General features: G+C 40.4%; 1 protein-coding gene and 1 pseudogene across 1 annotated transcript in view; one reads left to right on the plus strand and one right to left on the minus strand.

The window, feature by feature from the left end:
- The window catches only part of LOC108261599 (NACHT, LRR and PYD domains-containing protein 3), a 619,868-nt gene that overhangs the window by 384,320 nt on the left and 217,092 nt on the right, over window positions 1-18,456 (minus strand). The window lies entirely within an intron of this gene.
- Window positions 12,229-16,042, plus strand: LOC108261194 (kelch-like protein 10; annotated as a pseudogene).

Consider the following 18,456-nt stretch of genomic DNA (forward strand, 5'->3'; position numbering starts at 1 on the left):
TGAAATGTTTATCGTTATCACTGCTTTTTGATATTTGTGTTACGACTATTACATTCGTAATCAGTTAAATATGCTTATTTAACTGATTACGAATGTAATAGTCGTAACACAAATATTAATCAGTAATCAGTAAGGTTAATCAGTAATCAGTTTAGTCCACCACTGTTAATATTTGTGTTGCAGTTGCAGGCGGTTACTCTCACTGGGAGCTGTGGGAGCCATGCAGTGTCACATGTGGGTGTGGCCTCCAACAGTGAATCAGATTTTGCAACAACTCAAAACCAACCAAAGGGGGAGCAGCATGTGAGGGTTCAGATGTTGAGTCCAGGCAGTGCCAGACATCCTTATGTTCAGATTATTTATTTGTTTGTTTAAAAAAAAAAACCTTAATAAATTAAACAAATAGAAAAAAATACAGTCATATTCATACATACTCATTCTCTCTGTATCTTGCTCTTTGTCTGTCCTTGGAATCTGTCTGTCTGTAGGAGACTCTCTCCGTAGGGCTCGTGCCAGTGTGATCGGGATGGTGAATGATCGTGAGTTTGGTGTGTCTTTCCTTGTAGTGAACATCAGTGAGAACTCAGAGCAGATGCAGCATACTGGAGGTTCACATGGAGAACGTTCCTCCCAGTGTGGGTGAGTCTCTCTCTCACACACACACACTCACTCACACACACACACACACACACACACACACACACACACATCTTAAATTCATCTAAAATATACAAAATAAAATGGCCTACATTTGCCATGTACAAATAAATGTCCATGTCATCATTGTTAATCACCAGCTTATGTATAAACAAAACACCTTTTTCTCCAAATGTAAAGACTTCCAGTCACTGATGATATATATATATATATATATATATATATATATATATATATATATATATATATATATATATATATATATATATACATATATATATATATATATATATATATATACATATATATCTATACATATAAATATACATATATATATATATATATACATATATATACATATATACATATATATATATATACGTATATATATATATATATATATATATATATATATATATATATATATATATATACATATATACATATATATATATATTAGTGGTTAGCACTTTCATCTCACACCTCCAGGGTATCAGGTCCTTCAGGTCCGGGGTTCGATTACCGCCGGGGCCATGTGTGTACGGAGTTTGCATGTTCTCCCTGTGCTTGGTACATGCATGGTAGGCTGATTGGCGTGTTGAGTATGAATGGGTGTGTGTGATTGTGCCCTGCGATGAACTGGCACCCTGTCCAGGGTGTACCCCGCCTTGTGCCCGATGCTTCCTGGGATAGGTTCCAGGTTCCCCGTGACCCTGATAAGGAGTAAGCTGTAGAAGATGGATGGATGGAAGTGTACAACATATTCACACTGAAGTACTGTAATATCTTTACAGAAAATTCCTGTTATTTTCATAGAACATTTCGATTAATATACATTTACAGCAGGGTTTTTTTTTCCAAATATGAACACTACAGTTGACAGGTGAACCCCTGCTATCAGTTAGTCAGGTAAAAATAACAACAAACCTCCAGCATAAACACTCCCTTACACTACTTGGGACACACCACAGCGGTTTGTAAAGATGTCTGCAGGATAATGCTTTGTTTACACTGTTTTAACAGCTGATAGCAGATGCGTGAGACACGCATGAGAGACACGTGAGACACTGGCAGTTATAACAGGTTTGTGTGTGTGTGTGAGATGGTATAGAGAAACAGATTCTTTCAAGGTTTGCCTGCCTCTCTGACACCATGTGGTTTCACACACACACTCATACACACACACACACACACACACACACACACACGCACTCACACACACACACACACACACAGAGGTATAAATGTACAGTATAAAGATTAGCGAAAATTGGCAGGTAAAAGTGGCGAGACTTGCTGAGATCAGATCAGTGAAGTCTAATCCTCTACTGAGGTTGAGTCGTACTCACACAGACTCAGGAATCTGGTACCTGAGCCACTGATGTGTGAATCTGAGAAAACGATGCTATGAAAGATAATACAAAGAGAGTAGAAGAGCTCAGGAGGACGAAGGAGAATTAACAAGTAAGGGTTAATGAGTTCCTCTATGTGTGTGTGCGTGTGTGTTAATGTGCATGCAGGTCCTTTGCTGAAAGTTGTTGTATCTGCTTTGACTCCGGTGTACTGGACGGCTGTTCATGTATCAGCAGGAATGATGAACGGCTTCACCATCAGCCGCAGGAATTTCAGACAAGAATCCTAACTGGAGTTTCACACAGGTAACTTTTCCAGACAGGGTCAGAATGTATTTACATACACCAGAGACGTAAAAATAAATAAACTGTAATAGGACTAAAGCTGTCTCTGTGTGTGTGTGTGTGTGTGTGTGTGTGTGTGTGTGTGTGTGTGTGTGTGGGTGTGTGTGTGTGTGTAGGAGAGATCTTAAGAATAACCCATGTGGTGAGAGGTGTGGATGCAGAGGGAGTTTTGCTAGTCGATGTGGTCATTAATGCATTTATTCCTGCAGTGTTTTTATCCCCAGTGCTACATCAGCAGGTCTTAATTTACGCTTCATTAGAACTTTACATTAATCATCGATGCATTAATAACATTAATCAGATGTGTGGAATAAAGATCATCTTGGGTAAAACTCCTTGTTTCTAGGAGTTTGATGAGACGTATGTGCAAGTTGGCTCTGGTCAGATTTACTCCTGGTCTACCCAGAATTCTTTTCAGCAGGGTGTCAGCTCGGTGCTGACTCTGCACTGTAATCACTCGCTGGAGTTTGATGGATCAGTGAAATGTTTCGCTCCACTACTGAAGCAAATCTGTCAGACATCAGCAGCTCCTACAGCATGCTCAACTTCAGGCTGTACTTTCACATCACAGCCACATTATCACTGCCAGGTCATCACAACCATACAACAATACTAATGACAATACTCACATCACAACCATACAACAATACTAATGACTATACTCACAAAGTCCATCAATTTCATCATGGTCATGTTCGGGGCTGAGCAGGAGGAACGACATACACCATGTCTGGAACGTCAGTAAAAGTCCAAAATAATTCTGTAAAAAAGCTTCAGTTTTGCCACATAATTATAAAATAGATCAGGGCATGCGTGTTTTATTTTGTGTAGATGATGAGGGAGAGAAATGCCCAGAAGGATTCTGGATGAAGCATTTTACTGTGCTGGTAAATACTTTTTAATGATTTCTGATCAAATAAATTAAATTATGTTGTCATGTCATGTATTTTAAACTACAACTAAAGTAGCTGATATTGTAGTGTAGGAGAGTTAGGGTTTAGGATTGGGATAACAGTTTAGTGTTTAGGAATGTGATTAAGGTTCAGGATTGGGATTAGGGTTTAGAATTGGGATTAAGGTTTAGGATTGGGATTAGGGTTTAGAATTGGGATTAAGGTTTAGGATTGGGATTAATGTTCAGGGTTTGGGATTAGGGTTTAGAATTGGGATTAATGTTCAGGGCGGACGATTAAGGTTTAAGATTGGGATTAGGGTTTGGAATTGGGATGGGCGTATGATTAAGGTTTAGGATTGGGATTAGGGTTTGGAATTGGGATGGGAGTACGATTAAGGTTTAGGATTGGGATTAGGGTTTAGAATTGGAATTAATGTTCAGGGCGTACGATTAGGTTTCAGGATTAAGGTTTAGAATTGGGATTAATGTTCAGGCTGCATGATTAAGGTTTAAGACTGGGATTAGGGTTTGGAATTGGGATTAATGTTCAGGGTGTACGATTAAGGTTTAGGATTGGGATTAGGGTTTAGAATTGGGATTAATGTTCAGGGCATACGGGTTAAGGTTTAGGATTGGGATTAGGGTTTAGAATTGGGATTAATGTTCAGGGCATACGGTTAAGATTTAGGATTGGAATTAGGGTTTAGAATTGGGATTAATGTTCAGGGCATACGGTTAAGGTTTAGGATTGGGATTAGGGTTTAGAATTGGGATTAATGTTCAGGGCGTACGGTTAAGGTTTAGGATTGGGATTAGGGTTTAGAATTGGGATTAATGTTCAGGGCGTACGATTAAGGTTTAGGATTGGGATTAGGTAAGTAGGGTATGATAATTGTCTAGGATTTGCAGATCCTCCTTGTTTATAGTTACATGTGGAACAGCAGTGAAAGAAGTTAGTTCCTGTTCTCACTCACGTTATAGCAACTATATACAGTCATCCCCTCATACGTTGGTACTGCACCATGCAGGAGCATCTCAATTATTTCCAAGCTACGTGCAGATACGACTCTCAAAATAACTGTAGGATACGCACAGCAGATATCTGCCAAAAGCCTATGTACAGTTAAAATCGAGTATAATTAGGGTGTTAGTTTGTGTATTGATGTGTTTTTATATGATGTTGCGTTTCAGACGAGGATGAGTGTGTGTGTCAGATTCTCTATGTTCTCAGTCCTGCATTAACATCATGGAGGGCTTAGCTGCAGCTGTCCATCAGGATTCACCATGAACACCGAGAGCAACAGCTGTCAAGGTCTCTCTCTCTCTCTCTCTCTTTCTCACTCACACACACACACACACACACACATTCACAAACCTTATAATTGTATGTGTGTGTGAACGCTGGTTCTGAGTCTCAGCCTGCTGCATTGCACATAGCACATTTTGCCAAACAGAAGAATCAGGAACATGCAGTTATGTGGGAAACTCTGATCAAAATAAAAGCGTAAATAATTTTACTTGCCCAGTGGAGTACCTAATGAATTTATCATGTTTGTTCCACAACTGCAGTGTATACATGATTTAAGTGCCTTGCTGATTCGCAGTTCATCACTCCCCTGGCATTTCCGGTTCCTGGAACGTTCAGGTACGTTCAGGCTTTGCTCACGCTGTAATGAGGTGAACATCTCAAGGCTAATTTGTTGATTTATAGTCTTAGAGCAGCACTGGTGGTGTGTGCATTGTGGTGAGTTGGCGCCGGAGATCGCGTTCAGTGATCGTGACATTATCCGGTGGCTGAATGATATGTGTATGTAGATGTCTATGTATATGTATATAATAATAATAATACTTTGTTTTATAAAGCGCCTTTAAAAGCAGCTTCTCTAAGTGCTGTTCACAAAATAAGCAGTACACAGAACAATAAATGTAGTGCCTTGTATGTCAACAACATGATCTTAAAATCGACACGGAACCTGACTGGGAGCCAGTGTAAGGACATCAAAACAGGAGTAATATGGTCACATTTCCTGGTTCCCGTCAGGATGCGGGCAGCAGAGTTTTGAACATATTGCAATTTATTGATTGTGGATTTAGACACTCCGGCTAAAACGGCATTACAGTAATCCAGCCAGGTGACAACACTGAGTTAATCAGATTTTCAGCTGCAGAGAAGTTTAGCATTGGGCACAGTCTAGCTGTATTTCTGAGGTGAAAAAAGGATGTCTTCACAGTGCTCTGAACAAAAAAATCAAATGTGAGGCTGGTATCAAAAATCACTCCAAGGTTCCTCATTTTACTTTGGGTCTCTAGAACAGAGCTATCAACAAACAAAGACAGTGGAGCCGCTTTGCGAATGTGATGACGGGAAACTATAAGCACAACTTCAGTTTTTCCGCTGTTCAGACACAGAAATTTATTATTCATCCATGTTTTTATTTCAGAAATACAATCAGAAAGATAACAAATATCAAGGTTTTCACCAGATTTTGAGTGAATGGAGATTTAGGTATCATCAGCATAAAAGTGATAATTGTGATAAAAAGTGAGGCCGAGCGAATGCAGCAGATGCCTAAGTGGAGATAGATAAATATTGAAAAGTAGAGGGACTAAAACTGAACCCTGAGGAACCAGTGAGCACAGAGCTAGTGTCAGACCTGTAGCCATGCACAGAAAGAAACTGGCAATGGTCAGTAAAATAGGATTTAAACCAGTTTAAAACTGTCCCAGACACACCAAAAACACTTTCAAGGCTGGTAAGGAAAAGACCATGATCCACAGTATCGAAGGCAGCTCTAAGATCAAGAAGAATAAGAATGGAAGTAGCTCCGGAATCAGACCATCAACAAGTCATTGGTGACTTTGACCAACGCCGTTTCAGTGCTGTGAAATTTACGAAAACCTGACTGAAGGGGTTCAAAGAGGTTATTAATTGTAAGATGATTACATAGTTGAGAGGCAACAACACGCTAAAGTATTTTTGCCAAAAACAGACGATTTGAGATGGGACGAAAATTGTTAAATCATCCACGGAAACATTTTCTTTCTTTGGTACAGGTGTAACAGCAGCAGTCTTTAGTACTGCTGGAATGACCCCAGTCTCCAGTGATTCATTTATAATGCTGAGGATAGCAGAGCACCAAACATCGAAGCATGATTTAAATAGGTTCGTGGAAATTGGATCCAGCAAGCAAGTGGTTGATTTCATGCTGGATTGCTCCCTTGTGAGAGGCTCAGAATCAAGCAGTGAGAAATGAGTGAAAGAAACACCAGTGAACCTAGATGGATGAAGGAGTGAAGAGGCAGAGTCAGGTGTGACAGAAAGTTCTTTGTTAACATTAGCAATCTTAGAATTAAAAAACCAAAGAAAAGAATCACAAAGCTGCTGAGAAATAGGCAAAGTGGTAACAACATTAACTTGAAGCAATCTGATTATGGTTTGTAACAAGTGTCTGGGATTATTTTGATTATTTACAATATCCTGAGAGAAGTAAGAGGATCTTTCAGTTTCTATTACTATCCTTCCACTCTTGATAGTAGACATTCAGAGCGCAGATTGTCATTATACCAGGGAGCAGAGCGGGCGAATGTGACCTTACATGACCTTAGAGGAGGAACAGTGTCAAGATTAGCAGCAAGAGCAGAATTTAACTGTAGAACTTTCTCCTCCAGCAATGAGGGATGTAGATCGCTTACGGTGGAAACAAGAGAATTGGAGAAAGCTGTCTGATCGATAGTCTTCCACTTCCACTAAAAACAATATAACTTAAAAAACTTGCAGTTATTTTAAAAAAATATTACTTAAAATAACAAACAAAAACAAACCAAACGGTAACATGAGCGGCAGCAAAACACGCCAGCGTACCCTGTCACCGGAACCGGATATGTATGTTGAGCCACGGTACCTGTGAGTAATCATACCACTTCCTGTCTGGTGTTTGTTCAACCCAATGGTAAGTGCACCGCTCCCTTTTGACATTGGGACTTGGTAGATTTAGTTTGACTTTGATCTTTTTGTTAAGGTGAGAGTGGTGAATTGAGCATCTAAATCTTTTCTAAGGCCAATCCCTAGCTGAAGACGCTACATGTGACGCCGCTCCTGTTTTGCTTGATCGGTTTCTTGTTTTGTTTTACTTCATTGTGTTGCTTTACGGTCATTTTCTAAACTGTTTTGCTTTACCGTTATTTTCTTTGTTTTACTTATTGTTTTGCTCTAGTCTTTTCTTTTTCTATTTTTTCATTGTGCTGTTGTTTTTGTTGACTTTAGTTTTGGATGCATGTTTGGTTTATGTTCTGTAACCACATGTAGTGTGAGACACTATTTGGTAAATCAGTGTTTTCCAGCTTCAAACCTGTTCTTTCAGGTTTGTTTTCCCATATAACCACTTTACTATTGATGGGGTGTATGCTATGCTTTATTGTCTCCATGTTATAGTGGCTTTATTTTCCATTTTGTATTGTTTACCATAATTCTGGTTCTGTTTGGGTGCTGTTAACTTCCTCCATTTCATGTGGTGGTGTCAGTGGGTCTGGGTGTTATAGCCACCACACCAGGGTGTCTAATACTCTTTGCTTTTCTTTCTTTGTTTATCGTTTAGTGTGTTTGTGCAATTTTGGGTTAACGGGTGTTTTCTTTCTCTCCAGGAGCCAATGAGTCTTGGTGGGACAGGGGAGGCTAGCTGCATTAATTGAATACTTATGTACATTTATTTTTTGATTTTTTGTTTTTTATTTTTAATACAATCTGCAAAGATTTCAAACAAACTTCTTTCATGTTCTAGTGTAAGGTGATGTGACGTTGATTCTCAAGATTGTGTTCACTATACAGGTATGTAGCTTTTTCTCCAGAAGGTAGCTTTTAGACCTGATACATATTGTGTCAAACTATGGTGGAAGATATCCACACATTTGGGATAAACCACATACTGTTTTCTGGGGCAACAGAGTTTAAACCATTCCGACCCATTAAGATAGTTGATGTCCCTGTTTACTGTGTGCATGGCCAGTGAAAATGTAACAGAATATTACTGTGGTCTTGTTCTGGACAGACCCTCTGTGGACCTGAATGCACTGCTTTGTTACTCTGCCTGTTCAAGCACCATGAATGAAGCTTCTGCTTGCACACACCAAGAATTACAAATGGTGTCAGACTGGAATGAGTTGTTTTAATGCCAATTCCATCATGAATATCACAGGAACAGAGGGCAGCAAGGATGAAGTGGTTTAGAGGTCATTGAAAAACAAGCGCTTCCATTTTGTTCCTTGTGTATAGAGAAAAATTTGTAGTTAGAAATGCAAACACAACAACGACAGAACAAAATGGTAAAATATTTGAAATGCCACGTAGCTTTCACAAAGCTCAACAAGGTCAATTCCTTGCAGGGTTAATTGCAAACTTTACTATACATAAGCTTTATTTCATCCCATAAAATTTGTTTTAGAAATGTACTTCTTAATGCTTGTCCTTCCAGTTTTTTATTAATTAGTAGCCCTTATTTTGTTATTTTTATCGCATTCTTGCACAGAATTCCACTGGAGGAAAAAATTATATAAATAACTATTGAAAATACTATCATATTGAAGAAACTCCATATTTTTATTCGTAGTTTAGTAGTAACTACATATGTTCTGGTGGAATAATAATACTTTACTGCTGAGACAATAGCTCCACCTACAGGAAGATGTCTGCAAATAACTCTACAGTACATGTCTATTTTAATTTTAAAATAGGAATTCCATCCATCTTCCCCTGCTTACTCCTTTTCAGGGCGCGGGGGAACCTGGAGCCTATCCCAGGGAGCATCGGGCACAAGCCAGAGTACACACTGGACAGGGTGCCAGTCCATCGCAGGGCACATTCACACACCCATTTATACACTACAGACACTTTAGACACGCCAATCAGCCTACCATGCGTGTCTTTGAACTGGGGAAGGAAATGGGAGTACCCGGTTGCCAAAAACATTTTCAGTACACCTTGGTGTAGATTTTACAAGTCTCTAGAACTGTACTGAAGCATTATTCTTATAGAAGAGATTTACTTCATTTGTTTTGATGATGGTAATAAGCAGTGTCTAACACTGGCAGTTGCATTGCGATTTGATTACTTGATTATTTGATTTGATTTGATTATAGCATATGATTTACATTTTAATACTTAAAACACCAAGGTGTACTGAAAATGTTTTTGGCAATGTTCTACTAAGACACTTTATATCGGCTTTTGATTTAATTTGCCAGCCAACTGTGAATAAATATTCACAACAGTCAGATTTCAAAGCAAGGCAATTGTTATCAGTGCTGTCTTTTCTTGATAGGTCATACTTGCTTGTAGTGCAACCATTAGCATCCTTTTAAGCTGCCTCCACTTGTCTTGCAGTGCTTCCTTAAAGCTGTCTGTCATGAGGAAGTAAAATACTGGGAAGATGACACTGAGCCTATGCAATTAGCCGTGTCACTGCGAAAACCGAATCGATGTAGTCTACGATGCACGGTGACAAATTTAATTCAGGAAGCCGAGAGGCAATGCGCACAATCCTCATTATATGGATGGGTGTGTAGAGCACCAGAAACATGATTGCCACAGTCCCACGATTCTTACTGGCCTTTGGAAGGATGTCGCATGCATTTCCTCTCTTTTCATGAGAACAGAAACCATGCTTTGTGATGATAGAAACAAACCCACCAGGGGCATCACATATCCAGTTATTTTGAGCACTATGCTGTAAATCAGAATAACTCTGGCCACTCTGACGCTTGCAAAATCACAACACACTGTCCAGCCATTTTCCTCCAAGTCCTGGATAATGAAGTCTATGAGGGGAGCAATTTGAGCATTTACCAAGATCCAGTTCAGTATGGTGATGCACAATGAGGCCTTGAGTGTCAACAGGATGTGTTCTCGCTGTGGGTGACATGCAACAAGAACTGGTCCACACTTACAGGCATCATGAAAAGGATGCTAGAGTACAAGTTCACATGGAGGATGTAGCGATTGACCATGCATAGTGAAGTACTGAATTTCTTCTGGTTGTAAGCGTAGTTATAGGACAGCTCAGGTAAAGTACACAGGTAGATGAGAAGAGACACAGACAGGTTAAACAGGTACAAGTTTGTGGACTTCCAAGCAGGGAGGCAAAATATATAGCCTAGGACCTGCACTAGGTTTCCGATGAAGCCAATAGTGAAATTCCAGACCATACACTGGCGAGAGGTAATATCTTTCTAATAATGGAGCGATGACACTGCAGCAGTTGTCCTACAGCCATAAAAAAAATAGTGTATATATAATTACTGTACATAAAGGGTTCTATTTTCATGTTATTGCAGGTATAATTTGCTGGTTAACACTAGAATGATGTTTTTTTGTTGGGCGGATTAAAAGAATTCACTCTTGAACTCTCTTGCTATTTTTGTGGACATAAATAAATGCTCTGTGCTAATGTGTGTGGAATGGTGCAGAAGGAGTTATGATGTACAGAATCTACACAATGTGATTTTCAAATCCATTTTGGTCCAAAAATGGACATGTATTACCCAAGGGATAAGATTTTTCCCTATTAAAGTTCAGATTTATAAGTGGTTTATTCAGTTGCACACTAGGTTTAATTTTAACCAGCATTTAAATCCATGCCAGCTGCGACACACCATAAAAACACATGCCCATCCAGTCTACTATATATTCTTGACACACAAGTGTCTAAACTTCACAGTCAGTAGTGTCACATGTGCTTCCACATTCCACATTTCTTGACCTCCCTTAGATGCCTTAGTTTTAATTTGATCTGCTCTGAAATTATGTTCTCAAAACAATAAAAAATAATTAGAGTTTGTATGAAGCAGATTATTTATTATTCTCAGGTGTGGGGCTTTAATTCTTTTTAAGCTTTCAACCCTATTTTGATTCATAAATTGTTTTAATTTATTAGCAAAACTGCGCAATTTAGAATGAATGTTGTATTTGACAGTGTTGAAAGAGTTGCTGTGAACTTAAGTTCAGAGGCATCAAGATTAAAAATGTGCACTTGTCCAAATGTTCTACATAAACATATACAGTGGGGTCAAAAAGTCTGACCTTTTTTTCTGAGGTTTTTTCATTTAAAATTTGAAATCAACAGAAGGTCATGAAAATTCACAATGAGTCACAACTAGTGATTGGGATGAATAGGTTGTACAGTATTGTCCCATTAGCTCAGGTATTCCAGGTATGTCAAGTATGTAATACTGTTCATTATTGTAGCAGGTGGGGAGTCGGTTTAGCGGAAGTCTGCAGAGGGTCTGTGCTTATTTTCGTTTTCTTATATGAACAAGCTGTTCTCTCTCTCGTGTGTGTGTGTGTGTGTGTGTGTGTGTGTGTGTGTGTGTGTGTGTGTGTGTGTGTGTGTGTGTGTGTGTGTGTGTGTGTGTGTGTGTGTGTGTGTGTGTGTGTGTGTGTGTGTGTGTGTGTGGTTTAGAGGTGAAGAGACAGGACACAATCCTATGAGATCAGCGTGTTTATTAGGGCATATACAAAAAACATAGTCATGAATCAAAGTGTAGTCAGTTAAAAAGATTAAACTATTGAACTGGTAAAGAAGAACCAAAATTTCTATAAAACACTAGTTTAACCTCCTGGGAAACTGCTCTACCCTGGAAATAATCTAAATTTACTCCGTAGCAATAAATAATTTCAAGACATGTGGTCATGATTCTTACAGAACAGTGAGAAATAGTTCCTTTCTACACCTCTCTTTGGATCAAATATTTATTCTTGTTACAAATATAACGTTAGAAATCTTCATCCTTAATTCTCTAGCAGGAAAAAAAGTGTTATTTAGAGTGTGTAGTGTAATGATATAAAATATCATATGACACTTTTTGTAATAAAATAATATCTGTAATGAAACCTACGTAGGCCACACTAAGTAAAGAACATAATTAGCATTTCATTTAAAATGTCATGGCGTCAAAACTTATAGCAGAGGTCATCAGTTCAGAATTTATTTCTGGTGTAAAACAGCTAAATGTTTTAAAAGGTTACTTAAAGTGGACAAGTTTAATTACTTTTCTCACCAAAAAGCTGGAAAGGTAATGTTTATCTGTATAAACATACATCTCTCTCTCTCTCTCTCTCTCTCTCTCTCTATCTATCTATCTATCTATAAAGCTATTAAACAAACAAATAAATAAAAAATACAGCCATTATTAACTATTTCATCATCAATATTTAATCATTTTAATGTAGGATTAATTCTACTTGGGAAATTCACCCTGGGAGGTGTGTTTTTTTTAACAGGAAAATAAACAGTTCTTTACACCAGACTTGTGCATTTTGGACATGCGCAGGATTTAAAGCTGTTTTTAAAGCATTTCACAGAGACTGATCCTGTACTGCAGGTTTCTGTCAGGTTTGCTGCATCCTGTATGTATCCGTGGTCACAAAATTAGAATTGGAACCTTGGAATCATGAGCTGTTATTATTCTGAAATGTGGAATCAGAACATTCCGAGTTGAAAAGCTGATCTGCATCAACACAATCCACATTCAGATGAAAGTTGTACATTCAGTAGCTCTGACCTGCACAGAACATGAGTAAACAGGAAGAAGAGAAGGGAATGGAGAGGAAGGTAGATGGGATGTCCTGCAACATCATCAATGAGCTGCGGTTAGAGAAGCAGCTCTGTGACGCAGTCATCGTGGTGGACGGCGCCGAATTCCACGTGCACAAGATCATCCTGTGCAGCTGCAGCCCATACTTCATGGCTCTCTTCACCAACGGCGGGTACCCTCCTGATAAGCTCAGGTACAGCATCCCTAACGTTTCCGCCGAGATAATGGAGCTGATCACGGAGTACGTGTATATAAGACGTGTTAACATCACGGAGAAAAACGTGTTTAAGCTGCTGATCGCTGCTGATTGTCTGTTGGTGAACAGCCTGCTGAACAACTGCTGCATGTTCCTGAAGGCTCAGCTGTGTCCCGAGAACTGCGTTAACATCTGTCGTTTAGCTCACTCCTACTTCTGTGAGAAGTTGAAGCAGCAGGCCTTCCGGTTTATCTTGCACAACTTTGAGGAGATGGTGCGCCTCTCTAAGGAGTTCCTGGATCTGACGGTCGAGCAGCTGAGCGAGATCATCGAGAAGGACGAACTGAACGTGAAACAGGAGAGCGTGGTGTTTGAAGCCATCTTACAGTGGATCAAACATGCGCCATGGAAACGGAAAGCGCACATAGGAGTGTTACTGCCTAAGGTGCGTCTGGGGCTATTGACACACGATTACCTTATGAACAATGTGAGCAACAACGTTTTAGTGATGGACGACATGACATGTAAGCCGATCGTCACCAGAGTTCTGATGGGCATCGATGACCTCAACCCGAGCCTTTCTCTCAGCTCTGATCTCCAGAGACTCCGCCTGCCCAGCCCCATTCTGCTGGCCATCGGTGGCTATGGCCACAAGAATCTCAATACAACTCAATACAACTGTACAAATGTTTGTACAACAAACATAGAAGCATATGATACGCGAGCAGCACGCTGGGTCAACGTCACACGACGAGAGTCCACGAGCCTATCACGGGACGGTGTATCTGAACGGCTTCGTGTACTGCATCGGAGGATTCGACAGTGTGGATTTCCTCAACAGTGTGAGAAGGTTTGACCCCATCACCAGAACCTGGGCTCAGGTGAACCCCATGCACTCTTGCCGGTGTGACGTGAGCGTGTGTGTGCTGGACAGTCGTATCTATGCGATGGGAGGATTTGATGGCTTCGAACATCTGAATACAGTAGAGCGATATGAACCTGAGAATGATCGGTGGTGCATGATCGCGCCGATGCACGAACCAAGGGGTGACTCTAGCGCTACAGTACTGAATGGCAAAGTGTACATATGCGGAGGGTTTGACGGGAACAGGTGTTTGTTCACGGGGGAGTATTACAGTCCTCAGACGGAAGAGTGGACCCTCATCACCCCCATGATGATCAGAATGCGTGGACTGGGCGTGGTTGCATACGGAGGATGGGTTTACGCTGTCAGGGGAAATGATGGTGTTAATCAAATAAGCAATGTAGAGGTGTATAATCCTCAGACCAACGTGTGGACACAAGGTCCAGCCATGATCAACCAGCGCAGCAACTTCGGCATTGAGGTGCTGGACGATCTCCTGTTCGTTGCTGGAGGACATAACGGCTCTACCTCCATGGATGAAGTGGAGTGTTATGATAAGCAGACTTCTGAATGGCATGCAATCAAAAACATGGGGATTTCTCACCGTGGTCTGAGCTGCTGTGTGCTGTCTGGTTTACCCAACATGGCAGAGTACGCTGCTCCCCGAGACGATCCCTACAGAGTCCCTCAGAGCTCACAGAGCACCAGAGGCTACCTCACACCTCCTGCCAATGTCTGAGACATACAAATAAACCTCCTTCATCAGCATCCTTTTGTTCTCAAGAATCAAATTAACCACTCTGAAGCAGTCAAACTACTGAATTTGCCTTTTGTTTCCCCTCTTATGCTGCAAGCCGTTGTACTGAAACTCATAAAACCACAACGTCCCTCATGGAGACGTGCGACAGAACAGTCCTGAGAGCTCTCACACACACACGTACACATACCTGAGATCACAATGACATGGCGGCACTCATGTGGTCAACGCTAAACAGAATTCCCTTCACGTTATTTTCTGTGTGATGAAACTCGACTTTGATGACTTGTAGCTTTTATGTCATAAGTTTAGGTTTGTGACGTAATTCCGCTGATTTTAGCCCAAATTCAGTAATGTGATAAAATCACTGTAACGGATCATTTTTACAAGCAAAGATGAAGACAGGGGACGACGATTATACATCATTTCTTTCTGTGCATCACAGGAATAATTCATGTAGGTCTTATTAATATGTTAATCAAACTCAAATATGACCTTGCTCAGAGTATCCACCAGAATTTCTGAGCCGGAACGCCTTTAGATCGGAACGCCGGAAAACTGGTTCTGTACTTTCAGAGCTCGAGTACAACAGAGTGCAGCATTAATACCAGCAGATCCACAGCAATAGACTCTCGGATAATACTATAAACACCAGGTTGAATTACACTACAATAAAACAATAGAAGAAACATGGATTAGGAAAAAAGGACATAAAATAATGACAAAGAGTAAAGGAAAAGGAGAGACAGAATGTGTGTGTGAGAGAGGATGGGAGAGAGAGAGAGAATGATAGAGAGAGAATATATGTGTCTATGAGTGAGAGATAGAGAGAGATGATGAGAGAGAATGATACAGAGAGAGAGGATGAGAGAGAATGAGAGAGAATGAGAGAATGAGAGAGATATGAATGAAAATTAAATAGAAAGAATGAAAAGCAGAAATCAAGAGGGAAAACAAAAAGTGAAAGACAAACACACTACATGAGGGACTGACAGAAAAAGTTCGAAATAAACAAGTGAGAAGAAAAGAAATGTAAAAAATAATGGAGAGAAAGAAAGAGCAAAAAAGGAACAATAAAAATGATAAATATGAAAGAGAGAGAGATCATGGTAGGGGAATAAAAAGGTAGGACACAATTACTAAAAAGCAGGAGAAACCGTGGAAAAGAAGAGGAAGAGAGACAGATAAAGAAAAAAGGAAAGAGAGGAAGGAGAAAAGAGTGAGAGGGGGATGAAAGAAATGAAGACAGATTAACGTTTCACCTTGAAGAAGTCTGTTTTGTCAGCAATGTGCTTTAACATCCCCTGTGTGAGCGGCGGCCTGATCACCACGGCAACACGACCCTGGCTCGGGCTCATCGGCTGGGCGGAGTCGGCCACGCCCACCTGTTCTGCTGTCACCATGGCGACGGACTGCGTCAGACCCACCAGGTCCATGAGGAGGGAGACGGTGACGGCGCGGATGCTGAAGTCCAGCTCAGAGAAACAGATGTTCATCAGAGACTTGAGCCACCGAGGAGGCGGAGTCACACCGCCGCTGTCTGACATCATCACCACACACACGTCATTTATAATCATATTAATATTAAGTATTATTATTGTTGATGTTGATATTAATTTATAAGTAATCATACACCGTAATTAGTAATAATAAACAGCAAATAATAAATAAATCAGTAATATTGCATAAAAAAGTAAATCCAGAATAACCATCAGAAAACTTTCAAATAAACAATAACATGCAAATGTGAGAGTATGTTCTGTTTAATATGCGCTGGTTAAATAAAATCATTTTGGCAGCCGTGAACGCAGACACCCACTCCTTCTGTTCAAATACACATAGTCTCTCTGTTAACTCCGCCTCCCCCTAGTTAGCCCCACCCCCAGCTGGGTGATGTAGAGCTCCACCAGTCTGCACAGAAAGTGCTGGAAGTGCCCGAGGCAGTGCTGCATCACAGGAGCACCACAGAACCAGGCTGGAGTTTAGGATCGGACTGGAGAGGGGCATGGTCATCAGACTCCGCCTCCTCGTACTGAACAAAATCTGTAAAGCTGCTCTCTGGAGAACGAACTGCGGAGAGACTTTCCCTGTCCTCAAACACGTCCTCGCTGACATCAAGACATGACCGTGAGAGAGAGAGAGAGAGAGAGAGAGAGAGAGAGAGAGAGAGAGAGAGAGAGAGAGTAAAAAATTATTTAAAAAGTATACAAGATCATAGTAAGAAATGAAAGAAATTATTAGAAACTAGTGTAGAAAACAAACAATCTGATCAGTGTCTCTGTTTATAATTCATACTGTTTACTGCTTTTCTTTCTTTCTTATTGTCATTTTGTGTGACTTACAGTGTGAGTGAAATTTCCAGCGTCTCGTTAGTGCGTGATGACTTCACTCAGACTGTGTATGTGTGATGTGTGTGAGTGTGTGATGTGTGTGTGTGGTGCACTGACCTGGAGTGTGTCCTGCTCTTGGGTGGGGCCACTGGACAGGAGGACGAGGGGGGGGATGAGCGGAGGTTGGACTTTGGAGCAGAGGCACAGGCAGTGTTGCAGTCCGAGCTGCAGCGTAACGGCCGACACCATCCTCAACAACTGGGGCAAGTGTTCTGTCTGGATCTCTATATACACACATCTCCTACACACACTTATAGACAGACAGAGAGAGAGAGAGAGAGAATGAGAGAGAGAAAATGTAAGACAGTTGATCTGCTGAAAGTCATGAAACTGTTACACAGTCAGTGTGTAAAATATAAAGTCTTGATACCGTGTATTTGGTGTACGATAGTGTACGATGGTGTTTTTGGTGTAGGATGGTGTAGGATGGTGTTTTTGGTTTACGATGGTGTTTTTGGTGTAGGATGGTGTAGGATGGTGTTTTTGGTTTACGATGGTGTTTTTGGTGTAGGATGGTGTAGGATGGTGTTTTTGGTGTAGGATGGTGTTTTTGGTGTAGGATGGTGTTTTTAGTGTAGGATGGTGTTTTTGGTGTCGGATGGTGTTTTTGGTGTAAAATGGTGTAGGATGGTGTTTTTGGTGTACGATGGTGTTTTTGGTGTAGGATGGTGTAGGATGGTGTTTTTGTAGTAGGATGGTGTTTTTAGTGTAGGATGGTGTTTTTAGTGTAGGATGGTGTTTTTGGTGTAGGACGGTGTTTTTGGTGTAGGATGGGGTTTTTGGTGTACGATGGTGTTTTTGGTGTAGAATGGTGTAGGATGGTGTTTTTGGTGTACGATGGTGTTTTTGGTGTACGATGGTGTTTTTGGTGTACGATGGTGTATTTGGTGTACGATGGTGTTTTTGGTGTACGATGGTGTTTTTGGTGTAGGATGGTGTAGGATGGTGTTTTTAGTGTAGGACGGTGTTTTTGGTGTAGGACGGTGTTTTTGGTGTACGATGGTGTTTTTGGTGTAGGATGGTGTAGGATGGTGTTTTTAGTGTAGGACGGTGTTTTTGGTGTACGATGGTGTTTTTGGTGTAGGATGGTGTACGATGGTGTTTTTGGCTGTCATGTAAAGAGAAACTGTGTGACAATGAGCCTTGTGAAGTTGACTCAGCCCTCAGGGGTTTAATAAGATCACCACTAAGAACTGAATACTTACTGCAAGTTGGTTAATGACCTTGAAACATTTAAACAGAAATGGGGTGTAAATCAATGTATTTGTGATGTTGATTATAACGGAAATAGTTACATATTTATTTGAGGTTTTTTTAGTGATAATATGATGTGCTGAAACATGATGCTTAATTGATTCGTCTATAAGGGGGAAAAAATGTAATCTTTGGTATTAAAGGATATTTTAAAGTCCAG

This window comes from Ictalurus punctatus, unplaced genomic scaffold (assembly GCF_001660625.3).
Source record: "Ictalurus punctatus breed USDA103 unplaced genomic scaffold, Coco_2.0 Super-Scaffold_100056, whole genome shotgun sequence".
Lineage (NCBI taxonomy): Eukaryota > Metazoa > Chordata > Actinopteri > Siluriformes > Ictaluridae > Ictalurus > Ictalurus punctatus.